At 45.6% G+C, this 7509-nt stretch overlaps 1 non-coding gene across 1 annotated transcript; it reads right to left on the reverse strand.

Moving 5' to 3' along the window:
- Positions 1–1341: 1341 nt before the first annotated feature.
- Positions 1342–1413, reverse strand: trnae-uuc. Its single transcript has one exon. It is a non-coding gene; the product is annotated as a tRNA-Glu (tRNA).
- Between the last annotated feature and the right edge of the window lie 6096 nt (positions 1414–7509).

Raw genomic sequence — 7509 nt, forward strand, 5'->3', positions numbered from 1 at the left:
CAGTCAAACCACACACACACACACACACACACACACACACACACACACACACACACACACACACACACACACACACACACACACACACACACACACACACACACACATTTATAAATTAATGCACCGCTGTTCCTGAATCCACGAAACAATCATGTCCCTGCCCAAACTTTTCGTCCGACCCTCTTCTCCTCCTCCGTCCTCCTCTTCCTCTCTCTCTCGTGCATCGTTTGCTTCGGTCTTGCTCTGCAGCCCGGTGGATAAGGATCTTTCTTCCTCCTCCCCCTCCTCCTCCTCCTCCTCCTCCTCCATCCATCCCTCTCTCAGTCTACTGCTTCTGTTTCTCCCATGACAGCAAATGTGCAATCTGTGGGCTTTTCTTAAAAAGGGAGGTTTAACCACATGCTTGATAGATTGTACAGTAGTGACTCTCTGACACCAGGGAACGTGTCAGGGAGACACACAACAGTGTCTTTCTGAATCACTGCTTTATTACAGCACACACACACACACACACATACACAAAGACACATATACACACTCAAGGGACCAATTAAACCTATGAAACACTAAACTGAAAACTGCACATATGCCCATTTGTTGGTACAAGCAGTGGAAGAAAAACTCAAAGAAACTGAACCACTGGTTAATATTACTGACACAGAAGAAAACAAACACAACTCTGGGCCTTTCATATGGATTCTGATGTGAAGAATACAACAGTGTTAAAGAATGAAACAATTCTGAGCAGATACATTGACTTTATTGATCTTGTTTTGTGTGTGTCGGGCTCACAACTCTATCTAAAACCCAGAGACTGTATATAAAGATGGAGGACTCTCCAGAAGTGAAGCCATAATATCTTGGATAAGAACGCTGACATCTTGCATCACTCAGAGCAGCAGCGATACCTGAGTCTCAGTCTCCTCTGTCAATCATCACGTCTCCGCCTGTTTTTCATATCATCGAAGAAAGAATTAAAACCAAACTTATTAGAAACATGAACACTTGAACATACGTCTGTGTGATAAGAATCTAACATGTACTTTTATGTTTTAGTTTGGTCCATGTCCCATCTGCTAACATGGAGGAGGTGTTGGTGTGATATATGCAGCCCTGCCACCAGGGGGGCGATCGAGACAGTTTGTCTTAACTTTTTCGGTCCGTCTTTATTTACAGTCTCTTGCCTGTGGCCTCACATCTAAGACTAGAACCCAATTAATAACAGGACATTTGAGCCACAGATCTGATCCATGAACATTTAAAAAGTTTACTTAGATGATTAAACTGACCCAACATCAGCTGCCTTTAAGAATCAACCTATTTGTGACCTGGAGCTATTTGTTCCTATACTGGGAGTTGAACCCAGGCTGCCTGGGTGAAAACCAGGAATCCTTACCGCTAGACCATATGGGACAAACCTTATGGGGATTTATCAAATATTACCTCGTCAGCTGTGAGTGTGTGTGTGTGTGTCTGCGCCAGATCTCTGCGTCCGTATACTTTTGACCATACAATATGAAGTATGTTCCCTTGTTTCTGTGACATTTTCTGATCTGTGTGTGTGTGTGTGTGTGTGTGTGTGTGTGTGTGGTGCAGACAATAACAAGCTGCTGGTTCTCAGGAGCTGGGGGGGTCACGATAGCTCCTTTCAGCGGGGTCAGTGTGCGTCGCGCTCCTCGTGGCGTCTGGCGTTCGAGCTCATTTCACAAAGCACAATAGCTGCTAATAAACGGGGCTGCGAGTTCAACGACTACGTCCTGTGGCAAAATGACACTGCGTTCTGAAGTGGATTTTGGCAGCGGCAGCTCGGGCCACAGGTGGTGTCTGACCTCAGATAACGCACAACTTAAAACAGACACAAACCTCTGTACAGACACACACACGTATAGAAGGTCCCAGATTCCATGTGGTTTACTGAGCTGCTTGTTCTGGAGGAGCCGCAGCAGGTTTTTGGCTTCAGACTCATTCCAGGGACGTGTTTATCCATCGGCTTTATCTGAAACTCCGTCCGCTTCTTCCAGCGTTACTTTAATCTGCCAGACTGAAAACACCACAGACAAAACCCTGATAGACCAACAGGTGGGTCCGTGAGTTCGAATACGCCTCATGGCCAAATACAACTTTATTTTCATTTCTGGGAGGGATGGCTGCATTTCCAAAGATATCAACCACTCAGCTGGATTCAGGGGAAACGTGTGTGACATTACAAGATGTCTGAAATATCTGTGTGGAACAGAGCAGCCGCTGCATGTCCTGGGTGCCGGGTGTTTATGGGATGTGTGAAAAAGGAAGTTGAGCAGGTTAAAGTGAGTGTTAGCTCAGGTTCCACGTGCCTTCATGATTATAAAATCTGCAGTCGGTGGCACATGATCTGAGTTTGCAGGCGGCGCCTTTGTTTGCGCTTTAAACCCTTAAAAGAGACATTGTTAGCGCCTCACTGGACCTTTCGGTCTCTATGGCAACAGAAATGGCAAACTCAACACCTGATTCCCCGGAGCTCACCTGAGCTTTCTCTCTCGCTCTCATGCACACACTCAGGTTCTCTTCTCTCATCCTTTGTGTTTACACTCACGCACAGACTGGAAGGAGACAAGTGGGAAGTAGTTCACCGGAGAACGGTCGCCCTCTGTGTGGAGCTCCATGTGCTGCCTCTTTATTCTGCTCAACGTGAGGGGGGGGTTAATTTATCTGCAGTGTTTCCAAAGCTGCTTTCACACCTGCACTGAGGTCCAGACATGTTCCTGAAAGGATCTGGACGAGCTGTGAGAACAATGTGATGAAGCTGATTAGCTCAGTGAGGAGAGAAGTCTCCTACACTTGAAGATACATGGATACATAGCATTGACCATGCAAGCAGTGAGTGATGATGTTTCCATACCGGGAGTCGAAACCCGGGCGAAACCAGGAATCCTCACCGCTAGACCATATGGGAGGACGTGTTGTAATATCATTATTGTGGGACGTGGCCCAGGAGGTCGACGGTTCGATCCCAGGCTTCCCTGTTCCGCATGTCAAGTGTCCTTGGGCAAGATACTGAATCCCAAAATTCACAGACCTATTTAACGATTGATCAGATTGTGACTTTTTCCCCCATGTTTAGCTGTTGTCACGTTAGAAGACCAACGTTCTGTAGAAAGGTGGAAGAGGATGGTTTTAGGTTAAGGATTTTATTTGTTATTTGATGCCATAAAAACTGGGAGAAATGTCATGATTGACAGCTGAGAGGACTCACGATCGAGCTCATGCATCGGCGGGACCTTGATTCCACAGCTCAACCTTTTCCTGCAGCCTCCTAGTGAAATGTCCGAGTGAGTCCTGTGACGCGTCTCAAGCTTCAGGGAAACTTCCCATGAGTTTTGCTCTTGGTCCCTGGTGTGAAACTTGCAGCCTCTGATGCAGCCGGGAGCAAAGAAGAAGGTCTGTAAAGAAACCTGTGAACACGACCGTCATCAGGAGGAGCTGGAATCTGTGGACTAATGCTGGGTTGTTTATTTCCAGCGTTATATTTTTATACACAGATCAAAAGCGTCCCTGACACCAGTGGGTGGAAACATAATTATAAATAGTGAGGTTTTATTTGTAGTCATATGAGACTGTGCCTCCTCATATGTGATTATACATACACTATGCAAATAGGCCACTTGATGCCCCAGTGCTCTATTGTTGTGGAGGTTAAATGGGGAGCAGTGGGATGATGCCCGGGACAGTGCAGCTTAATACTGCTGTTCCCATCATCCTCCTCCCCCCTCCGCCCGCCCCTCCTTCTTCCTCTCTCTCTTTTGTATGACGAGGGGCAGAGTCAGTTCCTGTGTCATTGTCGGGGTTCCATCTGCCTGGCTGCACACACACACACACTCACACACACACACACACACACACACACACACACACACACACACACACACACACACACACACACACACACACACACACACACACACTGAGCGGCAGCAGCAGCAATTAAACCTGTTCGACACACTTGACAGAGAGGAGCTTTGGGCTGTGTGTGTGTGTGTGTGTGTGTGTGCATGAGTGTGTGTGTGTGTATGTGTGTGTGTGTGTGTGTGAGCTCAGAGGGACTGTGTGACAGACCAAACACTCTTCAGAGATAGAAGGTGGCACATCTCTGACTGTTTGCGTGCCTCAGTTCACCTCTCTGCAGAATGTGTGGCCTGTAATGTGTGTGTGTGTGTGTGTGTGTGTGTGTGTGTGTGTGTGTGTGTGTGTGTGTGTGTGTGTGTGTGTGTGTGTGTGTGTGTGTGTGTGTGTGTGTGTGTTTCCAGCACGAGCCATCTGTGAAACTTCCACCAGAACACACACATACACACACACACACATGCATTAAATAGATTTCAGGCACTGACATTCCCCCAGCCGCCGCCGCCCCCCTCCCCCCTCTTCTTTTTGGCATGGGGGGCCAAGTGCAACCACCGTCCTCTTCCTCCTCCTCCTCCTCCTCCTCCTCTCCTCTGGTGATGGACAGACGAGACAGACGAGTTTAGGGAGGGGACGTTGATCTGGACGGAGGGATGGATGGATGGATGAGTGGGTGGGTGGGTGTGGAGGGAGGACAGGGTGGATGGATGGCAGATTGGGGAGCAGACCTTTCATTTATTGTTGCTCCCTGAAGTAGGACAGCAGGCAGACAGATAGACAGACAGAGCAGCTGTGGTTGCTGGTGGCAGCAGCCCCCATCGGAAGATATTGTATTGATATAAGGCTGTTAGCAGGAGATTACCATGCGGGTGACTGGGGGTCTGGGCCAGTCTGGGTCTGCACCGTGTGCCTGTGGGGGGGGCAGCGGATCGTGATGCTGCCATTGTGTTTTTTCTCGTCTTTGAAGTGCTCCACTTTCTGTGGTCGGAGCAGGAATACGGGTCACACTCATCTCGTGGTCACCACATCAACACGATATCGTTTCATACGATGCATGATTTGATTTACCTTCCACCGTCTGGTCAGTCGCCTCCACTTCCCTCTGAATATCACCCGCAGCTGAAATACTGTGCCTGGACTTATAATAATAATAATAATAATAAACATGAAATCAAATGCTGGAGAACTCAACAAATCAGGTGTTAACAGTGTCAACCCCGCCCCAAAAGTTCTGGTACTTTTCTAAAGCACTACCCTCCCAACCTGGAACTTTATTCAGACCCTGGTCCCTGCGGTGGAAACACAAGTAGTTCCCTCAAAGGTTCCTAGTTCCAGGGGAAAGTCCCTGTGACAGAGTAATTCAATACAAGCCTTCCCAACAATCTCATCCTCTCTTAATTTACATAATTCACAAAACCTGTCGACCTCAGGGATGTTTTTAAATCCACCAACTTCAAGAACCAGAGGAAGGCTTCCTGTTCTCAGCCGTGCAACTGAAAACCTGTAATTCCTTGATAAGTTTGCTGTAACATAAGACTCAGAGCCACATGTCTGCTTGATTTGAATATATGTTAAAAATGTAGGTTTTAACACCATATGTTTCAACCATTTTATCTTCAAATGTAGCAGGAAACTTACTAATTGTGTTCAAGCTGCATGATGAATTATTTCTAAACATATATTGTAATTTAGCTTCCTCAAAAACAGCTTGAAGCTCTGTAGCCCGTCAAGAATTATTTGATTTACTCCAAAGAAAAACTTTCTTATTGACCCTGTTTTCAGACATATTAAGCAAACAATTCTGGAAACTTATCATCGGGCATTTTCACCTTATTGATCCAGGAATCCATCCCTGAAGAGCCAAAGCAGGAGCAGACTTCTGAACAACTTAGAAACTGTGTGCAGCTCTGCTCTGTAAAGAGTTTGATAGAAACTTGAAGTCTTTCCAAGTCTCAAGTTTTACACTTGATCTGAAGCACAAGCAAAACCAAGCAAAACACATGCACATGCATAAATGAATTCTTTTTATAGGAAAATTGATCCAAAATGGATCAGAGGAGGATCAGTGTCCGTCCGAACAGACCTGAGGACAATTACAACCTCCGGCCAAATGTAGTCGTCCCAAACTGACCCAAACAGCGAGAGAACGCTCGAATCAGCGAAACAGCCTCGACTACTAACAAGCTGCTGCCTTCGAAAACAACAGCGAAAGATCAGTAAAACGAGCAAGAGAAAGAAAACATAGAATAATATAGCAGGTCTGCACAGATAAGAAAATACACAGACGGGAAAATCATGAGAGCTGGTGAGCCAAACAGTAAAGACGTATAAAAACACAGATTACAGCAGATTTAAATCAGAAAAAAGGAGCCGTGCAGATCCATCCTGAATCAGACCTGTCCCAACAATCCTGTAAATCCATAATATCCATCTTAGCAGGTGTGTGTTTTGATGTGTGTGCAGTAATCCCCGTTTTATAGGCCACCTAAATACATGTTTGCACCTCTCTAGCATCCCTGAGATTGTGGTTAAGCTTCCATATCATTTACTGTAACTGTGCTCATACCTCACTGTGGGCGGCTCGCTCCACGTAGTTAATGGCATCTTTTCCTCCTCTGGAGCTAAATAAGCTTAGTGAGCACAGAACGAGCTGCAGCTCCGTCAGACAGAATGTATTTACACTGGTTTGAGGACAAAGGTCTTGTGAAATTAAAACAAAGCTCCTCCTGATATACTGTGATGGTGTATTAGATGTTGTATTATTGGATTGGCAGCAGAAGCCAGGGTCCAGGGTCCTGCTGAGACACATAACAGCAAAGTGGACAGTTGTGTTGTTCAGCATGTGCAGCTGTTTTCAGTTACAAACTCTGGAGAATGTCTGCACTGTAAAGAAGGCTAAAGACAACACATTGAACCAGGTCCAGAGGTTAGCTCATAATTCATGCAGTTTATTGTGTCATGTCATATTCTAAACCACACATTGGATGTCTTCCTTTTCTTCTGATGTGTAACTTGTAACCGAACAGATCGCCAAGATAAATTATCGAAATTTCCTTGAGTCGTTCTCGGTTGGAAGCTGTGTTTTGTCCACAAGCTCTCACCTCACAAAACATTCCTCCAGCTTTGTGACTTGTTGGACTTTTTGCAGCGTGTGTGTTGTTGAATTGATGACGTTTTTCATCTATGTTCACGTGTTTTCTTACTTCGCAGTGCGTTGAGCTCTCTGTCGCTTTCTGTCCCCAGAGTCAGAACCAAACATGGAGAAGCAGCGTTCTGTGGTTTTCCTCCTTCTGGAACAAGCTTTTATTAAATCAGATCATTTCTTACACAGCGCTTTCACTTTCACTCTTTTATTTCTAATCTTATTCATTAGTTTTTTATTTAAATCTTTTAAATGCTTCTTTTTATTTGTCTTGATGTCTTTTATATTTGATTTATATAATAAATATAATATTTTATTATATTTGAACAGTCGTTTCCTATTGGCTGTAAAATCCTGCCTCTCAGCTCGTGCGCACCGGCTCGCTCAGCGATTGGCTGGAGCAGGAGCGGAGGAAACCACTGCGAGTGTGATGAAGGGGAAACTTCATCCGAAGCAGACGCAGACATATACGCGTTAAACACTCTCTGTTT

The sequence above is a fragment of the Hippoglossus hippoglossus genome, chromosome 4, assembly GCF_009819705.1.
Source record: "Hippoglossus hippoglossus isolate fHipHip1 chromosome 4, fHipHip1.pri, whole genome shotgun sequence".
NCBI classification, from domain to species: Eukaryota; Metazoa; Chordata; class Actinopteri; order Pleuronectiformes; family Pleuronectidae; genus Hippoglossus; species Hippoglossus hippoglossus.